The following is a 20018-nucleotide window of genomic DNA, read 5'->3' as shown; positions in this document are numbered from 1 at the left end:
AGATGCAAGTTTAATCAAAGTACTTTACTGTTGAAGGGAAGCATGTAATTAGGAGACAAAAACATTTTTTATATTCTATTCACACACAGTTTTCTGCTTCTCAGTGTTCAGATTTTGCATTTTTAATAAGCTCTTGTTTTCATTAATTATTTATAGAGGATGCCATATATTTTTAAGAGTAGAAAATTAGTCTTCATATTTTAGCGTCAAATCCCATTATTGCCAAGTGATATCAATTAAAGTTTGACCTTGATGATAAACAAAAGTTGAAGGGAATAAATTTGTGCTTGCTTTTGGGATTTTTATGCACCTTTCAAATATCTTGGACTTAAACATAACAAGTTTTATTATGCAAGTCTGAATCAAGCTGCCCAGCATATGGAAAGAGCTGTCTGATTTAATTTTGAAAGACTGGAGCATTAAATGAAGCAGAACCCTTTGCTTTCTGTTAACAAAAGCATTGATGAGTGCGTAATTTCAATCACTTATTTTTTGTCATCATCATGGGAAAAAAAATAAGAGTAAGCAAATGAGTGTCTTCAAGGCCGTATTTTTCTAAAATAAATATTCTGCTGTACTTCAGTTTTGGCACAACATCTCGCCTTTGCCCCACCTACATTTTAATTTAAATTCTTTGGATGGCCTATGAGCAGCCGTGAGGTGCTTTAATAATATTTCACTGACTCAGGTCCCTTGTGCATAGCTGCAACTGCTGGTGATGAAGGACTGAATATAACTGCTGGTGTTTTCTATTTATTTATTTAGTAAAATAGATTAAGGCAGTACACAACATACAAAATAATAATATAATATAAAAGTATCCATAAAAACTTTATGGATTAATATATTATTGTATATGTCACACTCACATATATTGGGAACCTGAGTGTGTGAACCTGCCACCCACATATCCCATTAAACACACCTCCTAGAGAGGGGGGATCTTTTGCTAAGGTGCTTTGCCTTGAAATGTGCCTAAGTAGTGTGTGTATAACCCAAGAAAGGTATATTCAAACCAGCCTAAAGCAAAGCTTTATTTTATTGATAGAAAAGCAAAGGTTAGAGATATAAAATGACTGTGTGCGTGACAGCATTATTATTAATATCCTAACCCATTTATGCTTTAAACTAAAGAGACAGAAGGTCCCTGCTGTTATAAGAAATAACAAGTAGCAGAAATTATCTATTCTTGGCCAAGGGAGTGGGCAGTGGAATACAGATGCAATGATACAAAGAAGCTCTGACCAAAACGCAGGGAGGAATCTCTTTGTCTCAAGGTTTGTACCAAGACTCAGGCACCCTTCCCAACTTATGTCTGTATATTACACAGATGGCTTGGCAGTTCGAAGATACAGTGAAACTAGATGTTACCAAGAATTTGTTGCTGCTATTGAATTGCAGCAGTGTTCCTCCCCTTCTTTGCTGTACCCTGGTAATGATGTCATCATGTTACAAGTTTCCTGTTCTTGCAAGTGTCAGCCAATGAAGTGGAGGAAGAGCAGGGAAGCTGGTCCTATTGAAATGACATAAGAGCATATGGTGTTCTGGTTTTTACTAACCAAGTCAACCTTGGGTGTTTCATCATCAATCCCTAAGGAACATTTTAAAAAGAAAAATACTGACCACATGGAAAAGAGCTCATATCAACAGTAGCATGCAAGCATATAATAATGGTGACTGACTATTAGCACATCACATCATGTTCAGAAATGAAAAGGAAGTTGGACAACCATGTGAAACATGGGTATGGTCTTGAGACTGGTAGGTAATTTAAGTGTAAGACACACTTTGCACTTTTGAATGGAACATTTTGTCTTCTTGTTTAGTGTCTTTCTTATTGTTGAGATCTCCATTGCATATATAGTCTCTTACTCATTTGGTGTCATAGAATCATAGAGTTGGAAGGGGTCTGTCTATAAGGCCATGAAGTCCAACCCCCTGCTCAATGCAGGAATCCATGTTAAAGCATACCCGATAGGTGCCTGTCCAGCTGACTCTTGAAGGTCTCCATTGTTGTCCCACTTGTAGGATACAAAGGCTTTGGAAAACATAATCATTTTGACAAACAATATAGAAGGTAAGAAAAGATTAGATTTCTTAAATGGTCATGGGGGAAGTAAGGAAACAAAGAAGCCAGACCATCATGAACAAAGTAAGTCTTGGAGCTTTAGAACAGGAGCTAAGGACTCAACAGACAAAGTAATTGGAAATAGCTTCAGTGGAGGAAAGCATGTTAACTTGCTTGTTTCCTAGTTCCGCAACAAACTAATGAGTTGGCAGAACATCCAGGCATGCATTGTGGAAATAGGAATCACAAACACTGCAGATAAGAGCTTTTTCATAGGATTCTACATGCCTTTTCAATGGTAGCAGTTCATATGATTGCTGAGAGATTGGCATGCAAGTGCTGCACGATCAAGTACAATCTGAGAGACTACAAAAATTGATCTTGTACTGATATATGCAAATGCATAGGTTAGGATCATGTAACTAGTTTCAGAATATAACCCAAAGGGAACCAATTAACAAAGTCTCATTAAATTCATTTTCTCTGCCTCACATTCATTTGTCTTCTAAGGCTTTGTCTCCTCAGAATCTGTCTGCACAAAGATAATCCAAACATTATCTTCAGTAGTTCTGGCTATACAGGCCCTGATCACAGCTTACAGGTTCCATTCACACATTGTATGTACGTACTATATAGTACTAATAAAGACCTCAGTCTCCAAGTGGATGCTTATGTAGACAAACACACAGGAATGAGGTTTTGGCAGGCTTGGGGAGAACCCTGAAATTTGTACTTCAGAAGATTTTTTTAAGGGTGGGGGCTCTATACAGAAAGGCACACACAGACCAGGCAATATGGGATCAAGGCACTGATAGCACAGGAAATATTGTATCTCTCTCTATGTTGCAGGATCTGCCTCTATTGGGTTTGAATGGCGCTAGTGGGCAGTGATAAAGCTGGTGGGAGAGGAGACCTTTGTGTTTCACCAGATGTTTGGATCAACCAGCTCCTATTTGCTGTGAGCAGTTTCATAGCAGCTTATTGCAGGATCACATAACTGAACCTGTATGCTTTGAACCTGCTGAATGTTTGGAATTTGTTAAAATGAAGAAAAATATGTTCTACACACGCTGTTAAGTTTTTATATGCTCTTGGTGCAACTTCATTAAAACAGATGCAAAAAATGAATCATCAAGCTTTTAGCAACAAGTCCAGAGAGATCCTTCTACTAAAGAATCTCTTTTAGGAGTGATTAGTGGTTCTGATTGAGGTGTTTTACATCCATCAAATGACAGTTTAAGAACCCCCCTTTTAGTAAGAAAAGCTTTTAAGGTGTTAGAAATCGTGGGACTTCAGTACTGCTGAAGCCAAACTGATTTTGCTTCAAATGAGCATCTATATTGCCTTGGTTACAATTATAGAGACATGCCAGCATGCTTCTGTGTATTGCCTTTAAGGGCCTCTTTCCTCTCTCTTTAAAACAGAAGCCTTTCTGGGCAATGTGGCTATTAAGGTCACTGCAATACAACATTATCTATTATTGTATTCAAGTTTTTCAAGAGCCTTTTATTTAGCCTATAGAAACTTATTTTGGGTCAGGGAGGCATAGCGAACTTTTAACACAGATACTTGCTATAAAATATAATTATTCAGTATGTATTACAAGTTCTTTGGTTTTGCAATCCACTGTGAGCACAGCAAATGTTTCTAAAATCTGAGGAGAAAGTGTACCTAGACATGGAAGTTTTAATATATAACATTATTTTAAGTGATTTTTTAAAAAAACCTGCTTGTATTATTTTGAAAAAAATTAGGCTAACTTTTTAAACTCATGGTTTTACTGGTAATTTTAATGTGCATTCTATATTTTATGAAAACTGCTTAGAGTTTTTGATTATTGAGTAATATATAAATCTTGTTAAATATATAAATAGACGTTCTTCAAAACCTCAGAGTCTTCACCAAGAAGAGTTAGGAGCTTCAGACTGTTCAGCTGACTGTGAGAGGAGGTGGCTGTATCATAAGCATTGTCTGAAGATATCTGGAGTCCAGCAATTGTCTCCTTGATGCCCTATCCAAGCCTATTTTAGAGTCTGAATCTGCATAATAATGTGCTTTTATATGCCATAGTAAAAGCTTAGAGCTGTATTCTGTATAAGAATGAAATATGCCACAGAATGTCGTAAGAGAAGAGTGGGGCTACTGGGCAGTGCCAGGCATCCAGCTGGTCACATGGGCTCTTTGATGTGGTTAAGCTTGGGAAAGAGGTATCTTTTGAAGTAGATGGAAGAGTCACCTGACACATACCGCCAGCTGCTTGTCCCAAGGATAGCGTGTGCATGGGGAGTCAGCCCTTGGGAGGCGGCAGACATGTGACTCATCTTGTTACTGAGCTATATAAGAGTCGTAGGGGAGGATTATGGGGGAGACAGACTCCAAAGCTATTCCATTAATTGACTGAGGACTGTGCAGGAGGAGAGGTATGTGCTACTCAGCAGCTGTTATTGTTATATCTAGGATAAATGTCTTGCCATAGCTGAGTAGCTGAGTGAGGTGAAGTATTATCTGTTCTGATGAATTATGCTTATGTATTGTGTAATTGCTTTGATTATTCTATCAAGTAACTAATAAACACACCTACTTAACACATTTGGTGTCAAACTTTATTGCTTATTTGATCTCATCTTCCCCTGCCAGGCAAGCGCAAGGGTGTGTGTGTGACAGAACAGTGGCCCACCCTAGGGACCAAATCATGTCCCCTGACTGTGCAGCCATTGGGTGGGAGACAGGTTAATCTTCCCATGGGTCACCTTGGAACTTTTGAAGAGTTGCAATTGAAACAGCCACAGTAGCAGCAGCATCTTAAGGCCTGAAGAACTGTCATTTTCCATCATTGTTTCCTCACACCAAGCCTTCGGAAATCACCACTGCCTTTAAAAAACAAATCTCATCATTTATTTCTGCATTGATCTTTCAGTTATTGTCAGCTGCCTTGAAAACCTGTTGTCAGGGAGGAAGGCGAAAAGTTAATATTTCAAGATATTTAAATAAATAAATAAAAATCCAGCTCGGAATCTTTACTCTCCAAGTAAACTTCAGTCTTCAAAACTGAGTTGATTTCCTCAGAGGAAAGGAGTAATGGATTCATTCTATATGAGAAGCATTGGACAGACATGCATGTTTAAAGTGATTACTATTTGCCATGTGGTGAAAAAGTTGGGTAACTTTGGGCATTACAACAAAATGGGCAGAAGAAGGATTGGTTCAAAGATGCAGCAGGCCCCCATGTGAGCACTTCAGGAGTTTGCAAGCACCTTTCCAGGCTTGCAGTTAGGCTGGTCTTATGTGAAGGCACAATGTGTGTGAACCTACTTCTCCATGTGATTAATCTATGTGCAAAATGTCCCAGAAAGTGGGCTATTCACCCACTTGAGGAGGTTGTTTCATGCAAGCAGTACCTCATTGCTAACCAGAGATGGACAAATCTATTAATGTTGGTTTCTCTCAGCTTCTCATTTTACCATTCTTCAGTTCCCCAGATTTTTACATCAGTTTGCTTTTTTTTTTTAAAAAAAAGTCTTCATGAAAATTCACCAGAATTTTAGTGCAAATTTATCCTGATCAATACATTTTTGCAAAGCCATTTCCCCTAATACAATGCATTTTTGTATGTTATTAACATATGCATTTGTATGCAGACTTTTCACTAGTGTATGCATTTTTGTACACATTACTTGGTTGGAGAACAGCATTGCAAAACTGAGAGAAGTGAAAATTTTGAAGAATGGCTGTGTTTCTATTCGGAGATTGTTTTGGAAAGTGCAAATTAAGTAAGTTCACCTTTAAATGAGAACTGAACTAGCCTACTCCAGCCACAAGTCTGGCAGTCCTGTGACTGCCACATGTCTAACTTCCCCGAAGAGTGCACATTTCCCCTGCAGTGAGATCACAACAACCTGTACCGATATGTCACCACAGAGGTGATGCATGAATTTCTATTTTGGATGCTACATAGGAGGCATGAAAAGAAAGGCATAAGACATTCATGCTACCTCTCTGCACTGCTTCTGTATAACATTCAAAGCATCTGTACAACAGATTTATGTCTCTTTTCTGTTGCATTAGTAGGCAATATATTATGATCTGTTGTGATATTCTGACAGTATCATCTGCCTACTATGCAACAAGTCTAAGGATGGAAAGTACTTTTGGATGACAAACACGACTCCTAGTCTTCAAAAGATCATGGCTTTACCCCTTGAAGTGACATCAGAATATAGCCTACCCATAACATCTTCTAGGGGAAATGTGTGACATATCCATGGCAGGGGAGGGCGTCACAATCCTTGAGTTTAGATGTTAGTTCTTTCCTCTGCTCTGTTACCTGCTTCTCATTTTTTCAGGCTTCAGAGGGCTCTATCAATGCAAGCACAAGTGAACGGAATATCTAGCATGGGCAGAACTTTTTGAAAAATGAACTGTGTTACCTTGTGCATGAGAAGTGTCTTCACAGATCTCTTTTGAAGCTGCACAGGAGAGAAGGAAATGGCAAACTAAAACCAATTCTCTATCATATAAATGCAAATTATGGCATTTTCATGTAGTTATAGCTAGAAAGAAAAGCTTCTGTTTATAACCTAAGACACAGCAAGTATTATCTACATATTTTAATACTGGAGCTATAAACCATACTTAATCTGCCATTCCTCTTGTAGACCATTATGTGACTCATATTTGATGATGTGGTGCATGATTCAGCTAAACTTTATGCAATTTATCTCCCATTTATTTCAATTAATAAGTTAAATACATGCTTAATATGACTTTAAAAGGCTTAAATGTGCTTAAGCTTGTCATATTAAAAACAATAAAATTGCTTTTTTTAACCCTCAGAGACTTTGGGGGCACTTTTTGGCCCCAGGTGCACTTTTCATTGTGTAGTTTACACACAAATAGACCTACAGGAATGTCCTTCTAAGGCATTGACACAAGCTGTTACCTGTACAATGTCCCCAAATTCAGTGGCATCACTACGGTTGGTGTCACCCAGTGTGGTAACTCATGGTGTCACCCCCATGGAGCTCCTCCCATACCAGACCATACAGAATCCTTAGTAATGTTTTTTGTACTAATGTTACTCATAAATAATAATTCCCATATATCACTGAATGTAATGGCAATAGTAGTGACATAAACTAGAAAAATTAAAATTACACCTTTAAATTACAATATCATACGCACAGCCTAAATGTATTTACATTTACATAGTTTCATGTGGTTAAAGTGAAAATTGGGTAAGAAAACAATAGAATTCTTTGTTATGTTTACTCAGAAGTCCCATTAATTTACAGCACAATCCTAACCATGTCTACTCAAAAGTAAGTCCTAATGAATTCAATGGGGTTTACTCCAGGTACATGGGATCAGCATTCCTTTACTCCCAGAAAAGCAAGTATTGGATTAAGGCTTTCATATTGGAAACGTTTTCAAAGCACTGCCCTCTCCAACTGCCCAGGGTCTGACTGCTACACACAAGAGAAAAAAAACTTTAACCCATATTCTTACTTACTCAAACTGAAGACCTCAAAACCACAATTTTGACGTTGTAATGAAGCCTAAGCACTGCCTGCGTCAACAAATCACAAGCCTGGCTCCCCTTATTGGCTACAATCCTGAAAGGGCGGGATTAGAGGCCAGAGCTTGGAAAAGTTATTTTTTGGAACTATAACTCCCATCAGCCCAATCCAGTGGCCATGCTGGCTGGGGCTGATGGGAGCTGTAGTTTAAAAAAGTAACTTTTCTAAGCTCTGGCTAAAAGGTGCTATACAGATCGGTTAAAAAACAGATTAAACAGTCGTGGGGGGGTGATGTTTTGGTGTATATCTCGGGAACCAGAAGACCTAGAAACTTAGTTTTTTTTCTAAATTGAAGCTGAGAGTCCGGAGATTGAGGTAAGTTAGCTGGAGACCTGGAGGGGACCCCCCAAAACCAGAAACTCCAGCCAAAAATCAGACACCGGGTAACCCTACTCCATCTTGCACCCCGATTGACTGCACCCCGACTCCCCCTTGGTATGCCACTGAAGCATGCAGCAGGTTTACAGAGGCAGCGCTTGCCTGGGCTGGAGGTTTAAATCTCCCGCTCTTTGGCTGCAGAGCGGTTTTTCCCCCATCCTGCCTGGGAAACCACTCAAGCACACAGCCCAAGAACAGGCAGGGGATTCAAAGCTCCCGCTTAAAATTCACAGCTGATGAACAGGCAGGCCAGGCAGGATGGGGAAAAAAACTGCTGTGCAGCCAAAGAGCGGAAGATTCCCCAAGAGGGAAGTGGCTGGAGAGACGGCCGCTGCAGGGCTGAAGATAGAGATAGGTGCTTAGGGGTGGCTCTGGATGTCACCCCCCCTCTGATGGTGTCACCCGGTGCGGTCCACACCCCCTGCACCCCCCTAGTGACACCGCTGCCCAAATTTCAGCTAGTTACCACTGCTTTCCTTCTGGGGAAAAGACACACACACTGGGGACCAAAAATACCCTAGAAGCCCTGGGGGCAAATTTCTGCCTTTTATTGTGTAATTTACACATGAGTGTAACTCATTGGGGTCCAAATGTATCCCAAAGTCAGCCAGTGTGATTGTTTTTTGGACTGGTCTACACAAGGGTTAAAATAACTGTTTTGAATATTTGGGTTTTAAAATGTAAGAATTACCTTTTTGAATTTTTTAATAACTTTCTTATATACAGTACTTTGCAGTGTTTAGAATCCTCCATAGTTAGAAAATGGTTTAAATCAGCTAGAAAATGCCAGTGTATAGAAAGTATCATAACAGGCTTTCTGAATCTTCTTCCAATCAGGAGCAGCAGGCAGGGAGGGTAGCAGCATGCATCTAGCCTCCTGGCACTGGCATCATTGTGGCACACTAGGTTGGCATTGTGCTGATTAGTTCTACCTGTGTTCCACATGATGCCAGTATTGCCACCTAATGCCTCTTTCCCCCAGTAAGCCCCAATGACAGCAGTACTGGGAGGCCAGGTGCAAGCTGCTGCCTGTTCTTGCTGGCCACTCCTGCCTCTAATTGCAAGAGACTGGTTGCTATTGGCAGAAGATATTCAGTTCTAGCTCTCTCAACACTGCCCCTTGTGCCTTATTATATGATAAATGCCTCATTGTGGGTGGTATGTCTGTGTTAGGAAAAAAAACACTTTGGGCCCACAACGGGTTCGGAGGCGCTTGCGAGGCTTTGTGAACCAAAGTTGCAAAGCACGATGGAACACTGATGGAATGGGAGGGGAAGCACAGCTGCTCTAAGTTTCGTTTCCTTTCCTGGGAACTTAGCCCTGAAGGGGCCTACCAGTCCACAACAATGTTTTGAAAAGATAAGCACTCTGCTGTCCTTGACTATTTTACATCTCAAGTGCCTTGCACTTTATTCACACCAATGTATCTGTCTTGTAAATAATCAGAGGCTTGTATTGCTTTCTGAATTCTCTCTGTATACTCCCTTAGAGAAGTAGTAATAGGATCATATAGGGTTACTGATAAATGACCTTTTCAGGCTACATGCGTTTTCTTGTGTATATGTTCTCTTGTTTTATGACCCCCAAAGTGTCAAAACATCCACTCTCCCAGGCCCTTATCTTAGAACATATTGCTCATGAGTCCGAATTCAAAGGAAGGGCATCCTGACATCTGATATGTAGCAAGTGATATGTAGCCTGGGTCTGTTATTTGTCTTATATGTTATGTTACATTCTGTTTATTGATGATTATTGATGTTTTGCTTATAGAACCTATATATTGGCACTAGTAAAAATAAACGGGGTCTTTCATTCTTGCCTGGCTGTTGTGCCTAAGTGAAATGGAGACCACTTTTTGATCAAGAAGTTGTGTGTGTGTCTGTATTTGGTACCTGGCCGAAATCCCAGCAGTCAATCAGGTTCTCCTCAGCTCGCACTTCCACTCGGGAATTGAGGTGAGCAAAACACTGCATTGGCGGGTGCTAAAAATAGCCTCAACAATATGGGGGCTCGTCCGGGATCCAGTGCGCTCCCAGGGGCTCTGTGCCAGGTTTTCCAGAACACCGACAGGCGCCAGGAGAGATTTCTCTCAGCCGGTGTTTGGAGACATGCAGCGGTGCCACCAGGGTAAGGCATAGCAGAGGAGTTTTGTTTTCTGCCAGGTATCATGGGACAGAAACAGAGTAAGTCTTGTGCTGTCAGTGCTGTAACCCCCCATTACCACCTTCCTAGGCCAGGTGCTTAAGAGGGTTATGTCCACAGAACTTCAGGTGTACTTGAATGAAGAAGATTTTCTTGACTTATTTAAATCTGGCTGTAGGCCTGGTTTCAGTATTGAGACAGCTTTGGTCACTCTGATTGATGACTTGTTTCAGGGACAGCGTGACTCAGTTGGTTTTCCTTGATCTCTCAGCAACCTTTGATGCCATTGATCATTGTGTCACCATGTCAGTTTCTCATATGTACAATAAAAGGATCATCCGCACAGTTCTTCTACAACTACCACCAATGTACTTATGAGGTGTTCTGAGGGCTGCCTTCTTTCATTTTAAATATTTTTCAGCTGCTTGGAGCATCTAGTGTGGTAAAAAGTATTTTAAGTATTTTAAAATGCTCCCTGGGTGACCATAAGTATGTAATAACATGCAGTTACTTCCTGGAGGATTGTATGGTACAGTAAAAAAGATGGCTGCCCATGTCCAAATGGGTCTTCCATCTTTTGTTCCATACAAGGACCTTGTTAGACTACCAAATACTTTGTATGCAAAAAAAGTCTTCCAGTGTCATGCTTCTAAACCCCATGGAAATCAATAATCTCAATCCCCTTTGATACTTTTCTGTGACATGTGAATATCAGCCTAGAACTGTTTTCCCTGATTGGTCCATGCTTGACCCCTTCTACCCAATTCTCTACAGCTGGAGGTGATTAGCAGATACTTCCTAGGCATCGTTACCCCATTTCCACTTCTGAAACTACAAAACAGATGTGTGGTTAGTGGAAGTAGAACAGCAGCAGTAACCTAGATGGCAGTGATGGACCACCTGATATATTTCTGCTCCCAGCAGACATGGAACTCTGGACCATTTTTCACACTACAGCATGTAGAGAGATTTCAGTCTTCAGCTTGCTTCCTCAAGACAAGACTTCCCTATTTCTACTGAGTTATTGTAGTAAGTGATTTGAAGAGCTCTCAAATATCAAATGAAGTCTTGGGTGGGTTCAGGTTAGTGACAAGGACGGAGATCTGCTTGTGTGCTTGAGTGCCATTGGTAGCAGCACCTCTCTAAAGTATGGACCTAGCCATTGTTTCCAGTTTTGTCTGATAGAATCACATACCTTAGTCACTGAAACAGGTGACAACTATGCATTTGGGGTGCTTTAGCCTTAAACTCTTACCTTTCTTTCCCAAAATGTCACTCATAACCTCATGCTCAGAGTACCGAACAAACATAACATAAGGGATGTTTTGTGTCCATGTATACTTGCAAAGGATGGGAAACCTCAGGGTCAGGGGCCAGTGTGGCCCTCCAGGTCTCTGTCTGGCCCTCAGGGCTCTTCTGAAGCCATGCACCCTCCCAAGCCACATACCCCACCAGCTGTACTTGATACTGATATTGGCAATACCAGCCCTTTTGCCAACGAATGCACAGGGTTGAGGGTTCATGCTTTCTCCATTCAACAGATGACGGACTGAGTCATATCACAGAGCCAAAGTTACTAAGTACATGGAAATATATGTCACGATACATCACCAATCAGATGCCATGGGTGGAATAGATGGATGGTTCTCTCCTGCTGAGGGGGTCCCGAGTGCTGTAAAACCTAGCTTTTATTCACTTTTTTATCTAAAGGAAGGCATGTTCCCATGGCATTATTAGCTACTGCCTGTTAGAAACGACACTAGCTGCTTCCTTGCTGTCTCTTTCTGCAGAGTCATCAGGCTCTCCATTAGGTTGTTAGCCAGATGTTCCTGGTGGGACTTCTATTCTCAACTCCCTGCAAAGTCTGCTTTGCCCTGTCTGCAAGTATCAGCCATGCCATATAATGAGCTTCCTTTTATTTCATGTTGATAATTAACATAACACATTGGCTGTCTGCCCAGACCTCTTATCTTGTACCGTTCCAGTTGTTTTCATAGGAAAATTACAGCTTTGCTCAGGAGAAAAAAAGGGGGTAGTTTTGGTTAGGAAAACAAGGGGTTAGTTTTAAGCTACTCCTTTTCTTATTTTGTTCGCTCTGAAACTGCTTGTTTATAAGGTATTTCAACTTAAGCATGTTCTAAGCAAATCTTAAGCAAATGTAAATGATTTCAGCACATTATATGCATATTTTAAGCCATTATCTGGGCTGTCCTATTACAATACCCTTCTTGAGTGTCTTTGAACTTTGATACTGTTTCTTGTTGGAGGGAGGATAGAGAGGGATGTTCAAGTGTGAAGAAAGTAGCCTTGTGTACAAATGTAAACTTTACATCTATGGCTCTGCCAACTTTTGCCTCTGGCCCCACCTACCACTGATATGTGGCCCTTGGAAGGTTCCCCAGAAAGGAATATGACCCTCAGTCTGCAAAAGTTCTCCCACCCATGGATTATGGCATAAGAATGAATTGTTTCTGGATGTCAACCACAAAGCAGTATTAAGTTTTTCTTTTTTTCTACAGGATTTTTTTTAAAAAGGAAATTTAGTGTTTATTTTTTTTAACTAAGTTGTGATAATGTGGATATTAGAAACTTCCTCAATCTAAGGATTCTGTGGTTATTGGCTTTGTGGGGCCATCAATCATGAGTGATCTGCTCTGTGGAAAATACTCAAATCAGTGGTGTAGTTGTCCAGGGTCTGGGGGGTCTTAGACCCCTTACTTTTTTTAGAGCAGGGCCCCAGCAGGGTCCCTATGTCTCCAGCATCCTATGAGCCAATCAACATGAAAGGAGAGTGTGTTAGCCACTGTGAAGAGTCTTCTAACTGCTTCCTTGTGCTTTCCTGCTGATTGGGACCAATTGGAGTGAAAAAAGGTGAGTCAGCCCCTGAGAAGACTCTTTTCAGTAGCTAACACTCTCCTCTTTCATGTTTATTGGCTCCTAGGGACATTTGTTGTGAGAGAAGGCATTAACAAGGATTTCATTCTCAACCCAGCAGCAAAAGGAAGAGGGAGGTGCACGGCTGTGACTATCGTGAAGGGACCCACTACACTACTGGCCCAAATACTATAAAACCCAGAAAACAAGACACTGTAAAGTCAGACAGGACAACTTCCTCATTTTTCTAAATTGCCAGTGCATACCTTTTAGATGTTTAGGAAGGCAAAGTATCTGATTCAATTCCCATCTCACTTAAAACAAAAGATCCTGACCTTTAGTAGGTGTTGAAAGAATGCTGAATTTTATTTGAATATTCATGACAACCTCTTTTAACTCTGTTACAGATGACAGGGGGAAAATGTTGACAACATTCTTTGAATTGCTGCTAATAAGGAGGCCTTGTGATCACATTATGTCTGACTTTTCAATAAACAAGCACACAATAATAATGATATTGTCTGCTGTTGCAATGGTCAGAGACAGCTTTTTATGTGAGCAACCACAAGCACAAACTACCAACAGTATTACAGAGTTATGCGAACTGTTCTATAGTCAAGGTATGTTCCATTTCCTGTTAATTCCATTCCACATGAAAATGAAATGATTTGTCCCATCACCATGATAAGTGGTACGCAAGCCATCTTGGGTAAAATATAAAAGCTGCTCCCAATCCCTGTAGCCTCCTTCCATGTTGTTTTATTATTCTGCTCACTCTCCTTAATATGTTTCTCATTATTTCACACTCTGTTCCCTCCTTCCCATCTCCCAAATGTAGCTCCATTGTATATCTTTATAGTTGTTCATTGGGATATGCAAATAACAATAGCATTTCTTTACAAATAGCTGTTGCTTGTGCTTCCATTTTCCCCACTGACATTCCATGTTCTTTGTTTCAGCATGCAACCAAATTCTGATTAAATGTTTAAATAATGCAGCCAAAGTTTCATTGTTGGTTCTGGCCTGAGGAAGAAAAGGAACTAAGAGACCATGGTAAAGATTGGCCGAATTGCTATGTGAGGCTGTACATTGTACAAGTGACTTCAACACTGCTTTAGTAAAATAGGAATGGGCTATGAGTCCAGCTATTTCTGAGCCCCCTAACCCAATGCTGAGAGATGCATTTACTCCTCAGTGAACTGACAACTATTTTGTGTGCCTGAAGACTAATATACTCTTGCACGGTTATCACTTGAGTTTTCATCATCACTTGATGACTCTTGGATCAGTGTGAACTATTTCCATGAAAAATATTGTTTTTAAATAGACAGTGGATTATATGAATTCTCTATTCATAGAAATCAATTTGTGATGGCTTATTTTACACATCACTTGTCGATAATCAAAGACTGCCGAGGAAGCATGTGTGAACTGGCTCTGGGTGAGAATCAGCCCTAAAGGTTTGTTTCTGTTTGTCATTCACTGAGTTAACCACCCAGCCATAAAGCACTGCGAGAAAGTAATGAAGGTGCAAGAAATCCTTTTAAGCTATTGGTATCGCAATGAATAGTTTGTACAGGCCATTGGCTGAATTAACTTAGTGGAACTTAATGTAGTGCAAATGAGTAAAGTGCCACCTATGTTACTGTGTCATATCATGTAAGGAAAAGTGTACTACAGTTTGAAACACATTTTATGTTCATGAATCTTTAAAAGGGTGACTAGTGGTTGCATTCAGTCATGAAACCACACAATCCTAGAGGCACTAAAATAACCTCCTAAACACTCAGCAATATTTCATAGACTGACCTAAACAGCTGTAAAATTTAAAAGAGCCCAGCAATGTCTTGGTATGTTTGCTGAATTGAGCATCATTATATATATGAAATGCTCAAGAATAACTTCATAGATTATGCATATTGACTTGGATGTCCTATAAATGATAGTTTTGCTTTACAAAAATACACACTGAAATGCTTTCAAATGACATTGTACGCTTTCTGCTCCAGTAGCTGAATTTACGTAGATCATAAGCTTCTCAGGGCATCAGCTATCTCCTTGTTGTATAATCCTTAGCAAAACAGAATTCTGATCCCTAAGGGTGATCTTAATGCACACAATTTAGTTTAATATCTTTTCAGGATATTCCACTTTTTAAAGTGTTGAGTAATGTTTAATTATTTCTTGCTTGGGTTAAAGTTTTCCTCAAAAGATGAAACAAAGTAGAACTGCTGTTTTTGTTTGCTTGACCGTTAGTAATTGTTGTCCCAGTTCACTAGGCAATTGCATTCCTCAATGTGCTAGATAAGACGTCTGCTTGAATCTTGGCATTCTTAAGTCTTTTCATCTACTGACCAGTGAGTTCCCATGCTGCCCTCCCCTTTGCCAAGCTATTTCATTTGATGTATGGCCTTTAGGTTGTGATTTGGGGTTGTTTTTAATTGTTTTTAATGCTGTATTTTAAAACAGTAGTAAACTACTCTGGGACGTTTGGGTGAAGGGCAGGTTATAAACAATTGTGATGATAATAATTTACAATATAAGGAGTATTTCCATTGCTTTCAGTGAATTGGAAGGGAATGGACATGCACACTGCATCCTTGTGGTTTGGATTGAAGCCAAATAATGCAGTCAGGGATTAGAGGAAAACACCACTTGCATTGTCTGGATATTTCTTCATCCATAAACTCATTGGGGTAACTAATGTTCAAAATCCCTGATGTTTGCATATAAACATGCACCTAATCTAAGGGATTTGTTAGTACATTCAAGACTGAAATCACCTAAGTTGTTCAATAGGACTATAGACAACAGCAACATTGTAGGTCAATTCCCATGTGGCAATTGTAGTGTATGTTCCAACTGCAATAAAATTAAACCATTTACCATTCCTAGATACCAAAGGTTATTTCACATCAAAGACGTTTTTACATGCAATACTAAAGGGATTATATATATTGTGCAGTGTCCATGCCCTCTTTTGTATGTGGGTATGACCACAAGGAAAATCAAAATATGCATTTGTGAACAAAAAAGATGTATTAGAACTAAGAAAGTATGCACCATTAGTAAAACACTTTTTGGAATTTAAACATGATGAGAAATCTCTTCTATATTGGTGTGTAGAAAAAATTAAAAATTTAGGTAAAGAAACAATTAAGAAGGAGGGAAATATTTTGGATATACAAGTTAGACACTTTAATGCCAAATTGGTTAAATGAAGAACTAGATTGGATGCCTATTATGTAGTATTATATCTTTCTGTTCATAGATTTATTTATTGGTTATTCCTAGCTATTGTCTGTGAGGCTTTTTGGCTCTGCTTAAATGATTAATGATTCTTTATATATTATATTACATGACAAGTTCTGTAAATTTAGTTAATTATACTAAATATGTTAAGTACTGTCAGAATGAAGCCCATTTACAGAGGTGTTAGTATTGCATCAGCCCTGAACAACTCAACATTGCATCATCCTTATACTGGATGCTGAGTCATTATATAAATATATATATTAACCATCTTATTTTTGAGCATGGACTTAGGAGTGGAAGCATATGCATACTGTATAAGAGTGAATATAAGAGAAGTTATTACAACTGGATGCACACCTTAACGTGGTGAGGGTTTGAAAGTGTTGAAGAAGCTGACAGCAATGCCGTCAGGAGTCTAGACCAAGAGGCTAGGCTTCCAGCAGGGGCACCCAAGGCGGAATGGTCAAAGCTGAGACACCAGACTAAGATGCATCCAGGCTCAGAGGAAGGCAATGGTAAACCACCTCTGAATACCTCTTACCATGAAAACCCTATGAACAGAGTATCCAAAAAGCAACACGAGATACTGCTGGAAGATGAGACCTCCAGGTCAGAAGGCACTCAATGAGCTACTGGGGAAGAACAAAGGACAAGTACGAGTAGCGCTGTGACTAATGACGCTGCTGGGTCAAAGCTGAAAGGAAGCCCAGAGGCTGATGAGCACGGATGCAAAAGGAGAATCCGGAGTTGTACGACGCACACAATAGGAACATGGAACGTGAGAAGCATGAACCAGGAGAAGTTAGAAATTGTCAAGCAAGAAATGGAATGTATCAACATTACAATACTTGGCGTGAGTGAATTAAAATGGATGGGAATTGGACATTTTCAGTCAGGCAACTACAAAATATTTTATGCAGGAAATGAGAAATTAAGAAGATATGGGGTTGCTTTAATAGTGAGAAGTGATGTAGCAAAAGCAATTAGGAGCTACAATACAAGGTCTGAGCGAGTGATACCAATGAGATTAAATGGGAAACCTATTAATATAACCATCATCCAAGTCTATGCTCCAAAGGCAAACGCAGAAGAAGAGGAATTGGAGAGATTTTACGCAGAAGTACAGGAAGAAATTGATCACACACCAAAACAAGATCGGCTGATAATCATGGGGAACTGGAATGCAAAAGTAGGGAACAGAGAAGAACTAGGAATTGTGGGGAAAATGGGACTTAGGAGACAGAAATGAAGCAGGAGAAAGACTTATTGAATTCTGTGAAGCCAGTAATTTGTTTCTTGCAAACACATTTTTCGAGCAACCGAAAAGAAGACTGTACACATGGTCATCACCAAATGGTCAAAATAGGAATCAAATTGATTATATAATTGGTAGCAGAAGATGGAGAAGTTCCATACTTTCTGTGAAAACAAGACCAGGAGCAGAATGTGGTACAGAACACGAACTGGTCGTATCAAATATCAGAGTAAAGCTAAAGAACAACAACAAAACAATCAAAATGCCAAAATACAATTTAAATAACATCCCAGAAGAATATAAAGATCAAATAAGGAACAGATTTGAGGCTTTAAACTTAGTGGACACAGAACCAGAAGAACTATGGAGTGAAGTCAGGGAAGAATGCAAAAAGACAATACCTCTAGTTAAAAAGAGAGAAAGACCTCAATGGATGACTGACAAAACTCATAAAATGGTTAAAGAGAGAAGGAAAGCAAAAGCAAAAGGAGATAGAAACACAGTCAGATGCAACAATACAGTGACTAGTATGTAGGGACAAAGAGAATTATTACACTAGTTACTGTATAGAAATAGAAGAGGACAACAAGAAGGGAAGAACAAGAGCTCTGTTCCAAAAGATTAGAGAAATAAAAGGGAAATTTAAACAAAGAATAGAGATGTTGAATAATCAACAGGGAAACAAACTGACTGAGATGAAATAAAAGGAAGATGGAAGCAATACACTGAAGAACTCTATAAAAGAGATGCCAGGATGACAGATTCGTTCATGGAGGAACCGTATGATGAAGAACCAGAAATGTTAGAATGTGAGGTGAAAGCTACTCTTAAAATACTTGGAAGAAACAATTCACCAGGAACTGTATGGCATACCAATAGAGTTGCTCCAAGCTACTGAGAATGAATCTGTCCAAATTTTGACAAAAATTTGTCAAGAAATATGGAAAAGAAAACAATGGCCTACAGACTGGAAGCTTTCAATATATATCCCAGTTCCAAAGAAAAGGGATCCCAGGGAATGCAGTAATTATTGAACTATTGCCTTAATATCGCATACAAGTAAAGTAATGCTCAAGATTCTACAACAAAGGCTCTTACCATATATGGAGCGAGAAGTGCCAGATGTCCAAGCTGGATTTAGAAAGGGAAGAGGTACCAGGGATCATATCGCAAATATACCTTGGATAATGGAACAGACCAAGGAATTTCAGAAGGAAATCACCCTGCAAAGCCTTTGACTGTGTAGATCATGAAAAACTATGGAATGCTTTAAAAACAATTGGGGGTGCCACAGCATCTGATTGTCCTGATGCGCAACACATTGTGATATCGTGCTAAGGGAATTGCATATTGGGATTGGTAGTAAAATAAGGCTGGGAGATATAGAACAGGAAGGGGAGGAGTTTGAACGGGTAGAGCAGAATGTGGCTGGAATAAAGTGGATGAAGACTGATCTCTGGTGTCTCTGTTAAATTGTCTACAATACAACACCTATATTCTGGACAAGAGGCTACTGTAAGGACAGAATATGGAGAGACTGATTGGTTCCCATCGGAAAGGATGTGAGACAGGGGTGTACATTTTATCATTCTGTTTGTTTAATCTATACGCAGAACATATCATACAGAAAGCGGGATTGGATCAAGATGAAGGAAGTGTGAAAATTGTAGGGAGAAATATCAATAATTTAAGAGATGCAGACGATACCATACTACTAGCAGAAACTAGTAATGATTTGAAACGAATGCTGATGAAAGTTAAAGAGGAAAGCACAAAAGCATTTGAAATGTGGTGCTGGAGGAGAGCTTTCCGCATACCATGGACTGCGAAAAAGACAAATAATTGGGTGTTAGAACAAATTAAACCAGAACTACCACTAGAAGCTACAATGATGAAACTGAGGTTATCATACTTTGGACACATAATGAGAAGACATGATTCACCAAAAAAGACAATCACGCTGGGAAAAACAGAAGGGAGTAGAAAAAGAGGAAGACTAAACAAAGGATGGATTGATTCCACCAAGGAAGCCACAGACTTGAACTTACAAGATATGAACAGGGTGGTTCATGACAGATCGACTTGAAGGCACATAACAACAACAACAACAATTTTTTTATGGATAATTAAGATAAATTCTATTTTATATTCTTGCCTGAACTGGAATACTGTATAATCCTTACTGGTTATGTTTACAGAGGCTTATATCATGCTGCTTTACAGAAGAATTGCAAAATTATTTTCATAAATGATATCTGCAGCAGCAACATAGTTCATATGGTAAGCCTGATTTTTAATTTTTAGTATATTTTTAGTATGAATTGGTACATTTTTAGCTCAATAAAAATCATTTTCATATATCTTTGTTTTATATATTTTTTAAGCATAACCTGAATCCACACACAAAGTGAAGTTCTCACTGATGAAGACTTGAATCAAGTCCAAACACATTTGGCATATTTTGGCATAT

The sequence above is a fragment of the Rhineura floridana genome, chromosome 7, assembly GCF_030035675.1.
Source record: "Rhineura floridana isolate rRhiFlo1 chromosome 7, rRhiFlo1.hap2, whole genome shotgun sequence".
Lineage (NCBI taxonomy): Eukaryota > Metazoa > Chordata > Lepidosauria > Squamata > Rhineuridae > Rhineura > Rhineura floridana.
This window is presented reverse-complemented; position numbering follows the sequence as displayed.